At 42.7% G+C, this 8,786-nt stretch overlaps 1 long non-coding RNA gene across 1 annotated transcript; it reads right to left on the bottom strand.

The window, feature by feature from the left end:
• Nucleotides 1-2,409: 2,409 nt before the first annotated feature.
• LOC133279386 (uncharacterized) lies at nt 2,410-4,035 on the bottom strand. The gene is made up of 2 exons (XR_009746872.1): nt 2,719-4,035; nt 2,410-2,538 (listed from the first exon to the last, which is right to left on the bottom strand). It is a non-coding gene; the product is annotated as an uncharacterized LOC133279386 (long non-coding RNA).
• Nucleotides 4,036-8,786: the final 4,751 nt, after the last annotated feature.

Here is an 8,786-nt window from a genome sequence, read left to right as displayed (position 1 = left end):
TCAACCATCGTGACCCCAAAACAACTGTAAAAATGCCCATACAGCTCCTGAAAAACCTTTATTAAAAAAGCTGTGTGAGTTCTCACTCTCACCAGATAGAACTGACCCTTATGTCACAAGTGCATACTGTTCAGATGTGCGGTGCACCAAGAGCCAAATAGTTGTCACTCCTGAACTGCTAATAGCAGAAAAGCAGAAAACAGCTCAGTGAAGCAAAAGGAGGACTTCTTGGAGTTGTTTTCCTATCCTGGAAAGTGCTTGCCCATATTAATGTTTTCCTAACATTAGAAGAAATTAAGAATCTTCTTATCAAAGGACAGACAATATAGTCGTAGATGCCAGAAGAAGGAAACTTTGTAAGCTGTGGGCATTCTCACTGCTGGTAAGGTGCTAGAATGTGGTAGCCTCAGACAGAGAGGTAAGAAAAGGTACCCCTGTGCTCCAGACAGGCTGAGGATGGAGAGCAGCTGGAAAAGGGAGGCTACTGATGTCGTTTTCTCTCATCCTGGTTGCTACCCAGGACTGGAGATGCTTGCTGTCCATCTGCAAGGGAGGTGCTGTCTGGCATCAGAGCCCAGAACATTTCCTTTGGACCTTTATAGACATGTGCTAAAAACAGGAGCATGCTAAGGAGGTGAAATGCCAAAGTACTAGGACAGTTCACAGTAGTAGAAAGGCTGTTGTAGGAAGGTAGAGCTGAGGCCATTACTGGCTGGCCCAAGTCCTGCTGCATGAGGACTTCAATTTGAACATCCTTTAACTTTCCTCGGTACTAATTTCTTCTAGGAAAACCAAGTAGAATGTTTTAAAAACTGACAGTCATTCTGAGGCACACTAAAGATTTTGGCTCCTTGCTCCTTTCTGCATACCACAGTGGTGGTTTTCCCTACTGGAACTTTGCAAGTGCTCTGGCACAGAAACCATCTACTAGCAAGTCTTGTCTGAGTACCCTCAGCCATTTGCTGCAACAGATTCTGATCTTTTTTTTCAATGCCTAAATTATTTCACAGTCTCAGAATCCAACACACAAGCACTAAAGAAGGGTACAACCTACTTTGCAGCTTCCCCAAGATCGGTTATGTTTCTTGTTTTCCCTTTTCCATCTTTGAACATAGTCTGATTTGCCATGGTTAGCGCACCATTCTTTGTGGAGAAGCCCGGGAAGCATCTCTTCAGAGCTATTCAAAATACCAAAAGAAAGCAGAAATGTTAGACTTCACGTCAAGTGAGTTCCACTTTTGTCGCTTGTCTTTTGTGACATATTTAAACAATTTCAGAGTCAAGATGAATTGCTTTTCAGCTGATTATCTAATGGAATGTTGAATTTGAGAACTCTTGCAAGAGCCATTCTATTCAAAATTAGGATTTTTATGCTCAGGCATGGTGGGATCACCACTTTCAACTGGAGATACTAGGTGCTACCGAATAACAACAGTAGGATATGTAGCAGTTTAAGAACTCGTAATAAATGCAGAGCTTACCCTCTGTCAGTATCTTGGCAGCCAGCAAAAACTGCAGCTTCTTCTTCACAAAAGGTATTAGCACCCAAAACAATACATAACGGCAAGTGTCAGCTCCTCATATGCCAGGTGAGCTTCAGCAGTGGCCACTATCACTAGGCATTCTTGGAGAGGAAGCAACGGAAAAGAGACAGAAACTATTGGTTAGACAGAGGAAGGAGGAGATTATAAAAGAGGGAGACAAGGACAGAAGTTGACATACTCATTTACGTTACCCTGCTCTTTGCTGCACCAAGTCCTTGGTTACATTCCAAAGGGAAGAGCAGGTCAGCCCTCCTGCACACCTGTACTTCACCTTTATGTAACGGTTCTGCACTTTCTGTATCAGGTTCCAATTAGCGCTGATGCCTGGGCTCAATATTCAGTCTGCAGTATCTACCCCCCCCCCCCCCCAAGTTATTCTCAGAAAATAATTAACTAACATGTCTCTTTTCCTCCCTCTCTAATCTTCACCTCTGGCTGTAGTCTAAAAGAACATAATAGCTTCTTTGAAAATGATTTCCTGTCTTTTGCATCAGTACATCATTTTTCATACAGATTTTTATTTTTTTATCATTTCACCCATTATTTTCTCTTTTTGACAGCCTGTGCCTGGCTTACACAATCTATGTTTTAAAGCATGGAAAAATAAACAGCAGTTCCTTATTTGCAGGAGTTTCTAGGCCAGTGACAGATACTCTTGAGCTCTGACACTTGGGGTTGTCTACTCAGAAACGCCTGCTGACCACAGTGACAAAACCAGCTTTTTGTTCCCTTAATTCCTCTGCCTTCTTGCATAGGCAGCACTGTGCTGTAACTGTGCTCAAGTACCACCTGAACTTCAAGAGCTGCCCAGATGAGCCTTCCTACAGTCATGTCATTTCCTTCATGCCAACAGCTTGGCTTGGGCTGGGTTGGGTGCTCACATGTTTTAGAAGGCACAGTTTGCGCTGTAAAGCATTTCTTATCAGTGATAATTTAAGAGCAAGAAAGAGCTCAGTTTGACCCAATCACACTCTGAGTGTCCATGGATGGCTCTCTAGAAAAAATAATACTAAATCTTTATACTTTCAAATTGTTTAAAACTGAATGGGTACCACTGCTAGGTAACAGTCAGTGCCTTGTGATCTTGTCACAAAACACTTTTCAGACTGGAGCTGTGCTCTCATGTGAACACTTCCAATCTGCTAAGATGTGTGTAAGAAATAGAACCACTCACAAGGCCTGCTTGGAATGATCATCAAAGGACAATCTTCATCATGAAGGACTTGAGCAGCAGACTAAAAAGGGGAAATATCGGAATGTTGAATACACAGCAGAATAACTTAATTTTGTTTCTTACACACTCTGAGAAAATGCCCCAAAATGGACTCTGTAGCCTCCTTCCCAAACTTGACTGGTGGAGCTGCAAGACACATTCATGATGTGAGAATCCAACCTCTCTCAATGTGATTTGGGAAGAGACTATTCTTTACTTTTCTAGTGACAGAAAAGACCTGTTCACTTTGGATCGGCAGGTGAGGCAGCAATGACTGGGTGATCGTTGCTCGCTTCCCCCGTGCTTTTCTCTTAGAGTAAGAATTTAACACAACTAACATAGCTGAATTGCAAGGTGGTTTAGAGATAGGAGAAATAACACAGTACATTTGAGTCCAAAATCACTTCCATGAAAGACAGACTTCTTTTCCTAGCTGAATTACTGAGGAGCTCTATATGACTCAGGAGCCTTAAGAACTGGTTTGAGACACTCTGCTCTACTGCTATGGAGTACTTAAGTACTAAAGGACACTTGCCACAGTGCTGCAACCACATGGAAGTATTCCATCACCTCCTGATACATACAGACCTTGTGAGGACTGTTACCATGGGGCTTGCAGAACTGCTTGAAGTAATTCCACTGATCACGTTTGTATCTGTAGGACGCCTGAACATCAGTGTACGTCACAAACCTGCCTGGGCTCTTTGAAACACAAAGCTGCAAGAAAAAAAGGGTTTGAAATACCATGACTTCAAAAGGCACACTCTGTGCTTAAAGACAACATCACCTTTGGGAGACAGACACTCTCTGTGGTAAAAAAGAACGCTATCTTTGTACAATCTACGAAACTAAGCAGCTGCAAACTGCTGCTGTAGTTAAACAGTAAGGTGGGGTACCACATGTCTACCGGAGAGTTCTGTAATCAAACCTTAAGAGGACATAAATAAATAAAGAAGAGGAAGGGGCCTGCTGGACACCTGCACAGACAACACACGGCCGGGAGCCTGTCCACAGAGCACCAGGACAGTCTAGAAACAAGAGACTTCCCCAGAAACATTCCCCTGGAACATATTCAATTCATCCTCAAATAACCTCCTGTGACACTACACTCATTTTCAGCTGCACGCAGTGACTACTCAAGTCATACATATTTTGTCCTGTAGGGTGCTGTATACATAGGCTGCGTACTGGGCCATCCACAGCTGTCTCATACATTAAAAGCACTAGGATTTAAAAGGTATTTGTAAAGCTTTAATGAGAGAAACTCCGTTTAATCTTTAGATGTGAGACAAGGGGGACACAAAGTCACGAAATGAAATATATAAACCTTTAGAATCAGTTTTAAGTAATGTTAAGTTTGATGGCTTTGTAACAGTAGCAATGGAAAATTACTGAGGTGAATGATTCAGAGAGTAAAAAAATAGAGTACAGCTAGAGAACATACTGAGAATTCTTGTATAAGATAAACTGTTGTAGTTGATGTAGTTATGACCTTAGTACAAAATGAGTGTAAGAAAAACAGGATAGAAAAAAGGGGATGTAAGGATAAGGAGTATCTGGGAATAGCAGGTGTCCAGGATGGGCTGCAGTTAAACTAACTGATAAGCAGGACAGGATGATTGTTGTGTCTGTGGTGTTAACGAGACAATTAAGCTAGTATAAACATCTACTGCAGGTGCTTCAAAGGCTGCCAGAAATACTGAAGATTGTTGGAAGAAGTAAATGACCCTCAGAGGCCACCACCACATTTTTGTATGAATGTGGGGAAACTTTCTAGAAGAATGATGTAATCTATACGTAGCCCCATGAATATGTATGTATACCCAGTGGCTATATGAGGACAGCTCGTGTAGCAATACTGGGACACATGTTAGGAGGAGCTATCCCCTGTGTCTCCGGGTGCAGCAATAAAGAATACCTGCTTGTCAACTTGAAAACTTTGTTGGCAAGTTTTTTTCTGGAGTTTTTCTCCGAATCAGAGAGCTGTAAGGCTGGGAGGATAGACAGTGGGTAGGAGGGTATGTGCTTAGTGATATATATCTAAGGAAGATGAAAATATCTAAGTAACAGTCAGTGTAACTGTTCTGAGTTCTGGCTTTTTTAATGTTGAGGCTCTCACTGCGTCCAGGAGCTTAAGGACTGATGGGGGCTGATCATGGGGAGTAGGGAAAAGCAAGTCTTTCAGCTCTCTTTGATTAGATGAATAATGGAGAAGGTCAAAACCAAGAAGTGTCTTGCTTGCCACAAAGCCTCCAGAAGTCCCTTTTGATCCTGCAAATTCAGCAGGCTTTGGGTTGCCCCTGGGCTGAAGAGGTGCTCCAGAGCAGGGAATGACAGAACTGCACATAGGTTTTCCTGGAACTAAATGGGACCAACTGTCTACAGATACACACACACATTCCCTCTCTCAGCTCACACTTTGCCTCACCCCTTGAACAACATACCCCTTGTGCACAGGCTGTTCCCAAAGGGGAGAGAGCCAGCTCCCTTGTCTTCCTTTTATCCCTGATGCACCTATGGAAGCTTTTCTTGTTGCCCTTGACATCCCTGGCCAGATTGAGTTCTGTCAGGACTTCAGCTTTCCTATCCTGATCCCTGGCTGCTCAGACAATTTTTCTATATTCTTTCCATGCTACCCATCATTGCTTCCACCCTCTGTAGGCCTCCTTTTTATGCTGGAGTTTGCTCAGGAGCTCCTTGTTCATCCACACAGGCATCTTGGTGTTCTTGCCTGACTTCCTCTTTATCAGGATATATGACAAATATATACAGGAAGAATGGACTTGATAGGAAAATTGTGAGGCTGTGAAAGATGAAACTGGAATTTGGACTGTTGGAGGAAAACATATTTACTGAGAAAATATGTAATCACTTTGGCTAGGCGGTTTCATGATAAAACACATGGAGAAATGGCAGCAATTGCCAACTGGATTGAAAGAATGCAGACAGCCTCTGGAATATATGTGGTAGTAAAAAGAATTGTGAGTTCTTGTCCCACATATTTGAAGTTTTTCAATGCAAAGCCCATACTGGAGTCTGGAGGATGACCATGGGCATACTTCCTATTTCAAAGACTGCAAATTGATTATGCTGACATGCCTCATGTGAGTGGACTTAAGCACCTGCTGGTAAACATGGATCAAGTGTTAGGATTGATAGAAGAAGCTTTTCCTGCCAGGAAGGCTGATGCTGTGAGAATGTTCAAAGCACTTTTGTGGGAAATCTTTCCCAGGTATGGGATACCTGTCCATAGTCCTCAGGACAGGTGGAAAGAATGTACAGAACTGTTAAAAATAAAATTGCTTGAACATGTAGTCAAGTAGGTTTTAACTGGCCTGAACTTTTAGGAATATTGCTATTCTTCTACGCTACTCTAATACTGCTATTAGAAATGCTCCTCGTTAACCTCTAAGGTTGTCATCAGCAGAAATAGTGTTTGGCAGGCATTTAGCTATACCTGGAAAGCCTTATCCCAGATAAGACCAGCCTCTTAGATGGAGACAAATGTGTTATCAGATTTGCACTGGGGATACAAAACCATCTGCAGTAGAATAGTTCACAAACCCAACAGTTTCAACCAGTACCAGCAATAATGCAAGTATGTGACAGTCTGGGGATACAGTGACGATAAAAATCCACACTTGCAAAGCAAAGTTGAACCCTAAATAGGAGGGTCTGTATACTGTGTTATTAGCATTTTACTTGGCTTTAAAATTTACAGGGAAAGAGAATTGGATTCATCACTCACACATTAAATTAATTCCTAAATGAATAACCACCTGCCATGCAGATCCCTACCAATAGTTCCAAGGGAGATTAAAGCTGGGACCATTCAAATTTCCTAAGGAGGAAGGAATTCTGGAACCATGTTGCTTTGTTTCCTTTCTAGAGCTGCCTGAAATCATCACCAGATACAAAGTAAGACCAGGGAGACAGTTCACTTTTATGTCTCTAAGAAGTCCCACTCTAAGTTTCAGAAATCTACAGAAAATCTGCTTCAGCATTCAGTGTGAGCATTTGTGGGTTTTAATACTGTAGCAAGACAGATAATTTAGTTATACCTAAAATTCAATGCCTTAAATGGAGGAAAGGTATAGTAGGTACCTATATATAAACTAAAGAAAAATAGTCTGAGAAAAGATAATCTCTCTGATTTAGTCTAAGCATCCATTAAAAATACAAGAATTTCTATATGGCTACGCATTTGTGCAAAAGTCATCCGTCAGTTACTGTATCTCTATAATTTTTATATGTTGGTCAGACTCGCTTACAAAACCAGCGGTATAATGTTCATAATCACAAACCTTTTCCTTCCCTGGCAAACTGGTATAGTTCTGCTGAAATCAAGGTTGCTATAATGTTTCATCCAAATATGCCTTGGTCCTGATAATAATAAAGAACTAAAATTTGTGACACCATTGTTCAATTATAAAAACTAGACCTTGCTATGACCTGTAGGAAACAAGTATTTCTTCTGTTTTGCAAGAAATTCTTAACAGATGCGGTTTTGACATAGGAAGATGATTTAAATGGACACTTCCAAGATTATGTTAATTCACTTATCAGGTAACATGAAATTAGAAGAAGCAAATCCTAGAAATACCTTGTTTCCGGTTGGCCATAAAAGGTGGCTAAAAAGGTGGCAACAGAAAGATGGTGACATTGAAGAAATCTTACGCATAATCCACCCTAAATTTAGGGAATAAAGACACCTTTCACAGACATCCACATCAGGGTGCCAAATACAACACAAGACATTCGGGAAGCCTGACTACAAGTAGTGTTCCAAGGGATCAGTATTGGGGCAAGTTATCTTTAACATCTGGACCTGGATGAGGGGATCCAGTGTACCCTCAGTAAGTGTGGAAACTTACAAACAGCCCCCTACCACCTTTGTTCATTTGCTGAACAAAGACTGACAATATCAAGGAGGCAGAAGTTGTGACCTCTGCTACAACAGAGTAGTTCTCAGCTTCCACATAGAAAATGCTTCCAGGGTCCTCTCCCAAGATACCAACCTCTCATGATACATCCAGACTTTTCTCCAGAACTATACTACCTTCAGCGAGCTGGTGGAAGTTATTGCCGAATGGGAGGGCAGCTCTACACAGCTCAACACAGACTAACAGCACCTGCTTCAAATGGTTTTACAAATGATGGGTAACAATGAAACTGATGTCATCTATGGGAGCTGCAGATGTGTGTAAAATGAAAATTAAAACATTCAAGTTTTCACTAAGAACAGTGCCTTTACTCAGGGTTTGGATGGGCTTGGAGAGGTATTTACCAGCTGCAAATGAAAGCTGGAGCACTACTGAATTATTCGCACTAATTGCAGGAAATGGTCTTTGTCCACACCCCTGGCCCACCTCTGCTCCTGTTGCTTTGACACAGTACCAGATTCTATCAGCAGCTCATCAGCATGGCCAGGCCATGGAGATCTGGGAGGTGACAAAGAGGCATGGGGCCAGTGCACAGCCTGGGGGCATGGGGAGCACAGGCCTGCAGCTGGGCTGTGGGAATAGGGTTTGCCTTCCCTGCAGGAAAAATATCCACGTCAGGGACAATCCCCCAGTTAAACAGCAGATCAGAGCAGAGACGTATACCTATGCCATGCTGGGCATGCCTTCGCCTATGTGGCCTACAATGGCCAGGACTTCCTCAGCTTTGACACGGACAATGCCACCTGGGTCGTCTCCCAAGACACCAGCCTCTCACGGTACGTCCAGGCTTCTCTCCAGAACTATACCGCCTTCAGTGAGCTAGTGGAAGTCCTCTTCAACGAGGCCCACACGCCACATGCACCACAACTCTAGAAGGGCTTATTCTCCCCTGGCCAAACCCTGTGAACCACAGTGCTGTGGGCATGACTGAATTTTCCTGACAGCCGGAGTCATCTGTTGATTCATGACATGTGCGGGGCTCAAGAGCCTCACTGGAGGAGGAGTGATGCTGAGTCTCTCTGAGCCCTTGCTGAACTAGGACACACAGATGAAACTTCAAGCTGCTCACAGGTCTCACCTCCGGGC

The sequence above is a fragment of the Pezoporus flaviventris genome, unplaced genomic scaffold (genome assembly GCF_033815535.1).
Source record: "Pezoporus flaviventris isolate CSIRO_AGI_PZ_B2104156 unplaced genomic scaffold, CSIRO_AGI_Pfla_v1 ptg000073l, whole genome shotgun sequence".
Taxonomy (NCBI): Eukaryota; Metazoa; Chordata; class Aves; order Psittaciformes; family Psittacidae; genus Pezoporus; species Pezoporus flaviventris.
The sequence above is the reverse complement of the archived record's forward strand: the minus strand, read 5'-3'. Positions and strand labels throughout refer to the sequence as shown.